Consider the following 12,739-nt stretch of genomic DNA (forward strand, 5'->3'; position numbering starts at 1 on the left):
AGCCAAATGTAGTTCCTAAGGTGCATATCTGTATTGTACATACTTTAAAGAATGTAGCAACTTACAGGTTTTCCTCCCTGCAAACCGGCAATAAAAGTCAGATATCTGCTATGTATTGATTTTCTCCACTGCTCCTAGACTGAATTGGGTAATAGCTTGCCATTAGCTCGCAGTTCATCATCTTGTGGCATCTAATCAATAGATCAAGTGGTAGCTGCAGTTAATCTTATTTCTACATATCAATGTACAGATCAGCACAGACTTTTGTTTGTTTTGCTTCATCTTCTTCAAGACTGATCCAGGAATTCTCATCCTCGGTGGCAGGATGGATCAAAAAACCTACTGCATTCCCTTCTTCCCCTCCTGTAATTTCCCCATACATAACCAGAGGAGCAATTCACATCACTATCTAAACTCAAATTTAGTCTTAATCTAGACACTCAGTCTTCTCTTTCTTCCATCCTTTCCATCTTTACACATTTCAGACGTATCATCAGCTCTTTCTGTACCCGACTGGCTTGGTTTCCTCTGCCCAGGTCTTTCCTGGAGCCCCCTTTCCAGTCCTCTCTCCTATAGTTTCCCACAAACCTTTACTTGGGCAGTTTCTTTGTCCTTCCTTTCATGAAAGCAGCAGGCTTTCTTTTAAAATAATTTTTGTTCTGGACTGCTTTTTCATGTTCCTGACTTTCTGGTTGAGATACCTGTATAAGACTTAATCCACAGAATCATAGAATGGTTTAGCTTAGAAGGGACCTTAAAGTTCATCTAGTTGCAACCCCTCTGACATGGGCAGTGACACCTTTTGCTAGACCAGGTTGCTCAGAGTCCCCAGTCCTGTCCTTCAACACTTTCAGAGATGGAACATCCACAGCTTCTCTCGTCAGCCTCACCACACTCACAGTAATGAATTTTCATGGAACAGATCCTCCTGGAAGCTGTGCTTCGGCACATGGAAAACAGGGAGGTGATTTGGGACACCCAGCACAGCTGCACCAAGGGCAAGTCCTGCCTGACCGGGACAGTGGCCTTCTATGATGGGGTGACTACATCAGTGGACATGGGGAGGGTTACTGGTGTCATTTATCTGGACTTGTGTAAAGCCATTGACACAGTCCCCAACAACATCCTTCTCTCTAAATTGCAGAGGAATGCCTTCGGTGGGTGGACTCCTTGGTGAATGAGGAAAAGGTCCAAGAGTTGCATACAAAGGGGTGGTCAACAGCTCAAATTCCAGTGGATATCAGTGACAAGTGGTGACCCTCAGGAGACCATATTAGGAAAACTGTTATTTAATATCATTATTAATGACATAGACAAAGGGATTGAGACCAGCCTCAGCAAATTTGCAGATGACACCAAGCCAAGTGCTGCAGTTGACACACCTGAAGGATGGTGTCCATCCAGAGGGACGTGGACAAGGTCTAGAAGCGGGAACTTCATGGGAATCTCATGAAGTTTAACAAGACTAAGAGCAAGGTTCTGGGGATGAATATATGGAGAGCAGCCCCGCTAAGAAGGACTTGGGGCTGCTGGTGCGTGAGAGGCTGGATGTACCTGGCAATGTGCTCTTGCAGCCCAGAAAGGCAAATGTGTCCTGGGCTGCAGCAGAAGAGGCGTGTGCATGAGGTGGAGGGGGGATTCTGCCTCTCTACTTTGTGCTGGTGAGACCTCACCTGTGCATGCAGCTCTGGGGTACCCAGCACAGGAAAGACACTGATCTGTTGGAGCAGGTCCAGGAGGCCACCAAGATGTTTGGAGGGATGGAGCACTTCTATGAGGAAAGGCTGAGGGACTTTTCAGCCTGGATAAATGACAGCTTCAGGCTGACCTAATTCCAGCCTTCTAGTATCTGAAGGAAGCCTACAAGAAAGGCAGAGAGGGACTTTTTACAAGACCATGTAGTGGTAGACATGGGGAATAACTCACATGGTCCAAAGATTTTGTTTATTTTTCTAATGCTGTGTGTGAATGAATTGGTGCATGTGGTACAGCAGCATGCCTGCAGTCACAGTCCCCTGAAGGCTCAGGTCGTGGGTAGCTCTGACTCGTGTTCTGGCTTTCACTCCAGGGAAAACAGGTGATGCCAGGGTGAAGGAGCTGGTGTGTGTGCCTTTTGCCCAAGTCCAGATTTCTGGAGTGTACATTACAGCCCAAGGAGATTGGAAGTGCTCCAAGGTGCCCCAGCTTGAACACAGCCTAAAAGACAAGAACACTCAGGGATTTTGTTATTTTGTTTTCATGGCTTGTCTATATTTGAACCCAGTTCAGACAAAAATAGACAGGAAACACAAGGCTGTATTTGTGTTACCTGCTTTGCAAGTCACTGCTTTTAGTAAAAATACATTCAGATGTATAACACAAAGCAAAGAAATAACATTCCTAGCAATAACTGTAAGGCCTCTTCTTGAGAATATCAATATAAATAGAAACAAATCAAAATTAAAACAAAGATATCTGATCTAAATTTGACATTTATGAGCCATTGGCTTCAGACACACATTTGACAGGTCTGTATGGATCCATCAGAAAAAACCCTTCATTCTAGAGGAACAGAGATTAAAAAGTATTATAAGAGAGCGTGAGTCACATGAAATGGTACTTAGACCCACAAATGAGTAGTGTGGGCAAAATAACTGAGGACATGTGCCATAAGTTATGCCAGCAACAAAAAAAAGGATGGGAAGAGAGGGATGCAGTGAAAAGAAGGAACTGAACAGTGATGGTTGTGCTTGCTTTGGATGGGCTGCTAGCTGGTGGGAAAAGTAATGGATACACTGGATAAATTACTGAGTTTTGGATGAATTTTGCAGCTGGGGTGGTGACATAAACTACTTGTCATCATGTCTATTTTCCTTCATTTATAACCTGGTCACCCATCCACCTCCAACCATCACTTTCTTTATAGTGTACATTTCTGAAATTGTGCCCCTCAAAACTGAGGAAGTCATTGGAACAATAAAGAAAAATATAGAGTTCTTTCAAGAACTAATAGTTTTTTTATCTTGTGTGAGTCATCTTGTGTGGGAGTTGAAGAGCTTTGTAGCACATTTGTTAACTCTGTGCAGCCAGTGAAGTTTAGTGTTTAAATGAATGCCTGTGAAAGTTGTCTCATCCAACTAAATCAATTTATTTTAAGTCTTTGCAACAAATCTGTTCTTAAAATCTCTTTGGTATTGGGTTAAATTCCTCAGTGCAAAATGAATTGCATATCAGATTTTGCACATTATGAAAGCTGTACCCACTGTGTTTCCAGGCTTGAGAATATTAATTGGTGGAATTTAAACATGAATACAGATGGCAAGCCTATTAATAAATGATGGGTAGGGAAGTACACACCAATTCTTAGAAAAATATTGTATGTGGAGTGTATAGTGTAGTTTAAGATAAGCACAATTTACATCCCCGAAGAATTTTTATATATATTTGCAAATTAGACATAATATATGTATGTAATAGAAAAGGATAACTGAAGTATGTAGAGATTGCTCACTTTTAGTGAAAAATAGAAATATTCTCATTAAAACAGAATATTAAACAACTGGCTGAGTGAACATCTCTTGGCTGAGTATTAGGGAAAAAAATTAAACCAAATACAGCATCTCTCTATGCAGTGTAAGACTGTGAAGAGGCAGTACACATCCAAGTGTGTACTCTCAGAACTCCCTGCAGATGTGCGGGTGCTTTGCAAGGATTTACAGGCTATGACAGCAACAGTGCAACATTTTGTGAGAGTATCATGAGTGCCAGGACCACTGACCAACCTAATGCTGCTGCAGCAGTTCTGCCTGGTGGTAACGTTGGTCGTGGTTGGGGTGCATGTGGATGAGAAGCTGATAGCAAAATGGCATTCACAGAATCACAGAATCACAGAATGTCTAGGTTGGAAGAGACCTTCAAGATCATCGAGTCCAACCCATGCCCTAACACCTCAACTAGATCATGGCATCGAGTGCCACATCCAGTCTTTTTTTAAACACATCCAGGGATGGTGACTCCACCACCTCTCCGGTCACACTGTTCCAGTACTTTTTCATTCTTTCCGTGAAAAACTTTTTCCTAATATCCGATCTATATTTCCCTGTCAGTTGGTGCCTGGAGAAAGAGAACAACCAGCAGCTGTCTACAACCACCCTTCAGGAAGTTGCAGAGAGTGATAAGGTCACCTCTGAGTCTCCTTTTCTCCAAGCTAAACAACCCCAGCTCCCTCAGTTGTTTTTCATATGGCTTGTGTTCCAAGCCCCTCACCAGCCTCGTTGCCTCCTCTGGATGAGTTCAGTGAAGTCTGCTCTGGAGTACAATATGTGTGTGTGTAGCCCAGGGAAAGTAGAAAGCTCCTGTGTTACTGAGGTGATGCAAGTATGTGCAGAGCCCCCTGGCACCACAGCCTCAAGTGAGGAGCGCCCTGTGGGTAACTTTGTGTCAACTCGTATTGCTCTCCATGGACTACTGGGAACTCTTAAGGGTTATGCAGTGACTTTTGCTTCTGTGACACAGACAACAGTAAGGACTGGAGTTTAGCTACTTAAAAAGAAGTATTTCCTTACTAAAATGTCCTGCAGAAGTTAATCTGGGAAATGAAATTAATAAATTCAAACTAGTCAAACTGTAGTTTTATAGAAGTGGTTCTTAACTTTCCTCAGTAACTTGGGTGAAGGGGCAGAGGCCTCCTCAGCAAGTTCCCTGACAACACAAGGCTGGGAGGAGTGGCTGATACCTCAGAGTGCTGTGCAGCCCTTCAGAAGGACCCTGACAGGCTGGAGAGAGGGGCAGAGAAGAACCATCTGAAAAATTCAACAAAGGTTAATGCAGAGTCCTGCACGTGGGGAGGAACAACCCCAGGCACCAGCACAGGATGGGCACTGACCTGCTGGAAAACAGCTCTGCTGGGAAGAACCTGGGGGGTCTGGTGGGCCTGGTCCTGAGCTTGTGGTAAGTCCAATGGGATCCTGGGGTGCACTAGCAAGACCACTGGCAGCAGGTCCAGGGAGGTGACTTGTCCTGCCCCTCTGCTCAGCCCTGGTGGGGCCTCATCTGGAGTGCTCTGTCCAGTTCTGGGCTCCACAGTACAAGAGAGGTGTAGTGGTGTGAGAGTTGTTTTATTGAGTTATTAAGTTATTTTTGTAAGATTTTTAAGTTATTTTTGTAATGGTTCAGTCCACTGTACCCCCTTGTGTTTTGTAATAGTTTTCCCCCTTATGAGTTAGGTATTTAAGCAGACGTTTTCTGTCAGTCATTCCTTCCCCCTGTCAATTCCCCCCCTCTCCTCGTGGTCGCCCAGTCTGTCACTTCAGGACCCTTCCCTGGATTCTGGAAAGATCCAGGAGAGGTGTCGAGTGATAGGCTGGTGCCCAGGGAATCCCCTCCTACCCTTCTGTGATTTGTTAATGATTCAGAAGTTGACACCCTGTTACCACCCCCGTGTTCCCTGGTTGGCTGACCCATTGTCAGCCCTCCCCCGTTTATAAGTGGCTGTCAAGCTTTGATCTCTGCTCTCTCTGGGCAGCAGTGGTCTGAGGTGGAGCTCCTTGCCGGACTCCCCTTAATAAACTACCTTCTACCCTGCCTAAAGAGAGACGACTCTTTTTCCGTCGCTGCAGTCGCAATTCCATCAGGTCCACTCGCTGGTGTGGGGAACCAAGAGCCCACCGGGAGGAGGTTACTCGCCCTGCCTGTAACCCTGACCGAACCTCGTAGTAGCAGTGCAGAACTGAGCTAGCCTGCACACCTGCCAGGTGTGAGGGGACACTGCTATAGAGAGGCATGGAGCTGCTGTAGTGGGTCCAGAGGAGGGCTATAAAGATGATGAGGAGACTGGAGCATATCTCTTATGAGGAAAGGCTGAGGGAGCTGTGTCTCTTTAGCCTTGAGAAGAGGCACCTGGGAGGGGGCCTCATCAACATCTATCAGTCTCTGAAGGGAAGGTGTCAAGAGGATGGAACCAGGCTCTTCTCAGTGGTGCTGAGCACTAGGACAAGAGGCAATGGCAAGAAAATGACACACAGGAAATTCCACCTGAATATGAGGAAGAACTTCACTGTGCAGGTGATGGAGCACTGGAACAGGCTGCCCAGGGAGGCTGTGGAGTCTCCCTCATTGAGAATATTCAAGAACAATCCGGACATGATCCTGTGCCATGTGCTCTGGGATGACCCTGCTTGAGCTGGGAGGCTGGACCAGATGACCCGCTGTGATCCCTTCCAACCTCACCTGTTCTGTGTTTTTTTAGATTTTGGCATTGACTTGAGGGGGAGGGAGCTGATGGATAGAAGGAAGGTTGGAGAGAAAACACCTTCATGCCATGAAATTACAGAAAAACAGATAAAAGTAAGTTAAATTTGATGTATACTTAGTTCATCCTGAATTCCAGTGTGCAAATTTCCCTGTATATTATAAATGTAGAATATTTCTTACAACACTTAAGTTACCAAGCTCCCATTGGCATAACTTCAGCCTAAATTTTACTAATTTTCTTCACGGGTTTAAAATCTCTTGATCAAATCCAAATCACCTTTTTAAGACTCTGGGATAATCCTTCAGGAATACTTTCAGTAATTCAGGGCTTTAGTTTGTGCTGCTTTATGATCAGTCTTTTGTATTTCCTGTACCTAATTATGCATTTTAATGAAGCTTGCCTCTCTAACTTTCATCTCCCATAGAGATGATAATTTTCACTTAGAATAATTTTAGAATTCTTTCAGATGATTAGTAGTCTTTAGAATATATAATTTTTTTACTCTGGCAGTTGGAAAGATCATACTAGTAATTTATGCCTGTTCTAGGCTCAAAACCTACTTGAGTTTAACCAAGCCAATTTTAAGTCACACTCTGGAAATCTACCTGCAAATATCCTTTCACATGGACTGAATCTTGGGTTCCATTGATAGGTATCAGCACAAACAAAGAGATGCAACCTGGGTTTAAGTAGATCTGACAGCATCCGCAGTACATATTTGCAGTGATTCCCCTGTACTGGTTTGTGCATAATTTTTAATTTTACTGCTGGGATGGGCTTCAGGACCTTCAGCTTTTTACATTTTACACAGAGAAGAAGCTAACCTTTCAGCAGCAGTAGGTCTGGTTCATATGGATGTCACCACCCAGTGTCTCCACTGACTAAGGTGGACAGTCCCATGGTACCAGCAAAAAAAGGCTGTGGCAGCAAGCAGGTGGTGGGGAAGATGTGGTGGTGGCTGGGTGTGATGGGCTGCTTATTTGCACAGGCACAGAGAGAGCTGGAAATTACTGAGTGAAAACATAGCCAGCTTAAGAAACCTCCCATGAATTTTTGGCTTAGAGCTGTCAATGTTTCTAACTATTTTTAATACTTGCCTTGCGGGCAGAGATAGAAGTATGAGTTTGATTGCAGGCACAGGTGGTGCCATGGCCTATCCTTTACTGTCCTTGGTCATGGAGGTAGAGGATGATATTACTAGCTGAAGTCCTCTTCAGCTAGGTGGGGAGCTGAAAGTGGGGGTGATTGTAAGGGACATTCCTTAATTGAGACTCTATGTGTTTGTTGGAGAGGGCTGGAACAGCTGGAATTGTTAACACCGACCCTTTGTAATCCTGCTGCGATTATCATCCCTGAAATTGATTTTCATAATTGGAAGAGTATGAACAACATAAAAAAGTGGTGATTTACCTTGATTTTCTTTTTTTTCTTTTTTTTTTTTCCCCCCTAGAATTTTATACTATAGTTGTGAGCCATCTCTGTAAGTAGTTGGTTGGTAGTCTGCTGTAATGAATTATTAATAATTGCTCTTTAATTATTGCTTGGGAAAAAAAAAAAAACTTTTAGGATGAAAGTACTGAGGATGAGTGTTATTCATGGGGCTTTTTTTTTTTTTTTTTTTCTGTGAAGATATCTTTATTTTGCTTGCTTAAGGAAATAAGAAAGTGGTAATGGGCACACACATGTGTGTGAATTATGTTTGTGAAGGTGTATGAATACATCCATCTTAGTGCCTTAATGTTTGTCTGACCAATTTCTACAAAATTTAATGAAGAGATAGAAGTCTTACAGTCACTGTGTCCTTAAACATTCTGTGAAAAAGTAGAAATCCTTGTAGAGAAAAGAAGCCCTTTTAAGGACCTTGCCAAAGGGAAGTCTGCTTTCTTTAAAAGACATCAAAGAATCCCAGTGGAAAGCTTCCCCCCTGAGATGTAAACCAGCAGGGTGTTGTTGGGTCCACTGCAGAGAAAGCTGCTTGTTTACTCTATTTGGATAACTCTCATCCCTTCTTCAAGTCAGGAGACAATTTTCTAGTTAATTGTAATGCTAACTTGAAGGGGACTTGAGGAAATGATTTTTTGTTTTGTTTTGGACAATGCATAAATCTAAGTATAAATGGCAAATCTACTTCTTTCCCTTCAAAAGTGTAGCTGAATTATCACGTGTTATGTTAATATAATTTATTCTGGAGAAAAACCCCCAAGCCCAACTTGTGTAAATAATAGGTGCTACATAGTGTTGCTGTCTCCTCTTATAAAAGCAGGGGGAGAATGGATGGAACACAGCAGTCAATGTTTTCAGTTACCAAAGTGGAAATTCAGCCATTCAGCAGTCATGTTGGGCTTCCTGAGAGAAAAATTTCAAACAACAAGAGGAGATCTGAATGTGATCTCATCTGTTGGGAGGAGAGCTCCTAAAACTATGTCACTATCTCAGTACCCTCCTTCTACTGATTACTAGTAATAGGAGAGGATGCAGGTTAAGCTTACATATCAGCTATGAAATATGATTGCTTGAGAGAAGACTAACCTGAACCATCTTTACATTAGGTACCATATATATAGGTGATATATATAACAACCAGCTGTTGCCATCTTCTTTTAGCCTTCTGATTTGTTTGCATTTTTGTAGTGGAGTCTTCTCACGCTTGTAACATAAACAAAGTGGTTGTTTTTGCATTCCTCTCTGATGAGGGACAATTGATGGACTTCTAGTCTGGCCAGTGGGATGGAGAGGCAGCAATCTTATTCACCAATCCCTGGTCATTGTCCAGAATCTATATAAGCGAGGTCAAGTAAATAAACTTCCCTTCTTTTTGCTCTGAACTTGGCTGTGTGAATATCACTCTTTTTGTGTCCTCTAGTGACAACCAGCTGCTGTGAAGTGTCCAGCTTCTGACTCAGAGAAATCATCTGATTCACAGAAGCTGTTGAATTCTATTAATGGGGTACGCCCTCTCAGCCCTTCCAGTTTATTTCTAGCACAGCTCTCAATGCAAAAAAATTAATGTTGCAGGAATAGGAGTAATTTGGGAACTTTTGATTGCAAAGAAAAATCTCAGAGAAAGTGGAAGCAACCTGGGACGTATCAAGGTGTATACTTTGAAATATGATTTTAAAGAGTTAAGATTTTAGCTAAGGGTTAGAAGCAATTTATATTGATCAAGATGTAAGTTAGATTAGTAAATTGTAAGTTAATGATTATTAGATGCCCAAGCTAGAGCTAACTGTTACATTATGAGCTTATTTATAGAAAAAGTGGAGTAAGTGAATTGTCATAAGAACAGATTGAAAGCACTAAGAACAATGGCCAGCACCTGGACTTGGTATCAATCAATCACGAAGCAGGGGACCTTGGATCGTGCCAGAGGGTCACAGAGACCTGATGAAGACTCTCCTGACTTCATCCTTTCAGACCACTGACCCAATTCGAGACCACTGACCCAATTCAAGAGAAGAATTGCGCATGTGCAAAGAACTAATAGCCTCATTTCAATACAGAGCGGGGATGGGAGGTGCTGGGGTTATGCATATGTATCGTATGTAAGATCTTGGAAAATAAATAGAGAGCAAAGAGCCTTGTTTGGGGCGTCCATGCCTTTCGGAGATGACTCCCGTGCCGCCCGCCGGTGAATAAACATACCACTTTCTAACTTTAATTGGTTAGAGGGCCTTTGTCCGTGACTATATCGGTTTTCAATGACTCACTTACAGAGGGAGGTTGGAATGAAGTCTTGAAGGAGGCCCAAATAAATCAACTTATTTAACAATGTCCATGTTTTGAATGGCTCCAAAGATGGAGGATCCATAAACCCTTAGGACCTAGTATTTGATGGTCTTTCTAGTAGAAGAGGTTATCCTAATATTTAGTGGGAATTTTGTATGCTCCAACTTGTGTTTGCTGCCTTTGGTCACCTCTCTGAGAAGAGAGTTTCTTCATCTTCTTTTACTCTCCTGTCATGTAGCTGAAGACAGCAGCAAAATGCTCCAGTGTGCCTTGTCCTGGCAGGTTGAAGTCAGGTTTCTCATCCTGTTCTCAGGTTTCTTATCCTGTTCTCAGGTTTCTTGTGCTCCAGCCCTGACCATATTGACTGCCCTTTACTGGCCTTGCTCACTATGTCTGTGGTTTTTTTGGACTGGCAACACCTCCTGGACGTAGTTCTTCAGACTTCTTAGTGCCAAACACAGGAAGAACCACTTGATTCAACCTGCTGGCTACACTCCTGTTAGGACAGACTAATGTGTTGATGGTGTTCATTGTACTGCTTACTAAAACACAAAAGTCCTTTTTGGCAAAACTTCCCATTTTTTACTGCTTTTTAAATTTACTCGGATTGTATTATTGCTTAGTATTGTTACATCTAAATTGAAAGATTTGGCATTTGGCTTCTATGCACTTCATAAGATTCCTGCCAGCCCTTTTCTCTAGACTGTTGAAGTCTCTGCATGGCAGCTCTACCTGCAGCATATTAACTGCTCCACCCAGTCTGATCATCTGCATTTACTGACAGTCCTCTGGGTCTTTCATGAGCAGTATTGGCCCCAATATCAATCTCTAAGGGATGACACTGGTAATGACTGCTTTGTAGCACCAATCACAACGCTTTTAGCTTGGCAATCCAGACTATTTTCTCTTCATCATCTGCTTATCCAGCCAATATCTCACCAACTTGGCCACAGATGACCATAAGAGGAGGACCTTGGTAAAGTAATTTTTTAAATTATCCTACTGCTTTCTTCTTGCCCCCTGTGCCAATCATTTCATCCTACAAAGCTATCATATTAGTCAGGCAGAATTTGCCTTTGGTAAATCCATGCCAACCGTTTCTAATCATGTTCCCTTTTTCTTTATTTTTCAACATATGTTTACATAATTTTGAATATTTGAATTGTTTCCTTGTGTTGTGTGGAGTACATACTAATTAAAGTCTCTTTTTTTTCTCCTGATTAAATGGGATATAGTGAATCACTCTATGGAGACATTAGCACAAACAAGGAACTTTTACGTATATCAAGAACAGCAAACCCATAAAGGAAGGGATGGTTTTTGCCAGCTTTTGAAGAATAACAAGTGGTTATGACAGATGCACAGGCTGCCAAAAACATGAATAATTTCTTTGTATAGGTCCCCTCTTCAGAAGGTGTCGAGGAGTTCACTACATTGATCTTGCTTGTGTCAGGTAAAGATGGAATGACAAAAAGGAACAATTTTTTAAAGTCAATGGAAAAATACCTCCAGGACTCTGAGGGAACACCCAGGAAATGTCAAGACATCCAGTAATGAGGATATGGTAAAAGTTTCCTGCAATTACACATGACCTGGACTGGAACTGCAGCTAATTAAAACTACCACACTATGAAAGAGAATAATAGCAAATTTGGGGACAATCCTAGAAAAAACAATAAAACTAGTTAAACTGGATGAAATAGCTAGAAATAGTTATAAAGCATCCAGATGACATGAGATGACAGAGCATGAATGACAGTTGTATAAAGGAAAATCTTGCATCTGTAGAGCAAGAATATTTTAAATACTTCAACATAAAAACAGATAAAGAGAATTCATAGCCACCATTTGCTTGGATTTTAAAAGACATTGATATCTGTTGAAATACTGAAGAAGTAAAGAATTATTAGTGATGAGTTAGTGTGACTAGATTTAAATATTTGAAAGCCAAATTTAAATTAATCTATAATTTATTTTAAGTCAGTAGACTGCAGGCCAAGTAGCCTGTAGCCAACACAAGTAACAGCTGACATAATTGTTTTATGGCTGAACCCTCCCTCCTCCCTCTCTCCTCAGGAACAAGAGTAGTTAATGCCATTTCATTATCTAAGACTCCATAAGCAAAACAGGAGATAAGGAAAGCAAAAAAACCCAAACCAAACCAAAACAAAAAAAACAACCAACCAACTAAACAACAACAACAACAACAAAAAACCCCAAAACCCAAAAAAACCACCTCCTTGGAAAGATAAAGAAAGGAATGCAACAGCTCAGGGAGGGAAAGTGACTGCTGAGGTAAGATGAGTCATTACCAGCTTTAAACAAAGAACTGGAAAATAAATTGTAAAAGGTGAACAGAACAGAGGAGATATGAATGCTTTGAACTTGTGAATGCTTTGAACTTTAAGGAGTTGAATCTGCATGATCTCTGCTATAGAGCATCTCCAGTCTCATGACTCACAGGACATCTGGCCAACAGAACCAGTGAGAGCTTATTAGCAGAAGCTGCATATCACTGCTTATCTCTTCACAGTTGTGTATGTTCCAGTAAAGCTTGTCTGTTAGAGAATGGACTTTTTAATCTCAGCTCTTGATTGCCCACTACCCACATTTATCACTCTGGCATCAGATTTCTGGGTGGGCTTGAAAGTTAAGTGAAGTGAGAAAGGCTCCCAGGCAGGACTAGGGGTTTGAAGGATCACTGTTTCCTTCTCTGAACCCAAGGAAGGTGGAAGCGCCAAGATAACTTTGTTTTGACACAGGAACAGTTATCTCCTCATA

At 42.1% G+C, this 12,739-nt stretch overlaps 1 long non-coding RNA gene across 1 annotated transcript; it reads left to right on the plus strand.

The window, feature by feature from the left end:
* The first annotated feature begins 5,583 nt into the window (after window positions 1-5,583).
* LOC131378675 (uncharacterized) lies at window positions 5,584-11,604 on the plus strand. The gene is made up of 3 exons (XR_009208408.1): window positions 5,584-6,042; window positions 6,227-6,324; window positions 11,357-11,604. It is a non-coding gene; the product is annotated as an uncharacterized LOC131378675 (long non-coding RNA).
* The last annotated feature ends 1,135 nt before the right edge of the window (window positions 11,605-12,739 follow it).

This window comes from Hirundo rustica, chromosome 1 (assembly GCF_015227805.2).
Source record: "Hirundo rustica isolate bHirRus1 chromosome 1, bHirRus1.pri.v3, whole genome shotgun sequence".
In the NCBI taxonomy this organism is placed as follows: Eukaryota; Metazoa; Chordata; class Aves; order Passeriformes; family Hirundinidae; genus Hirundo; species Hirundo rustica.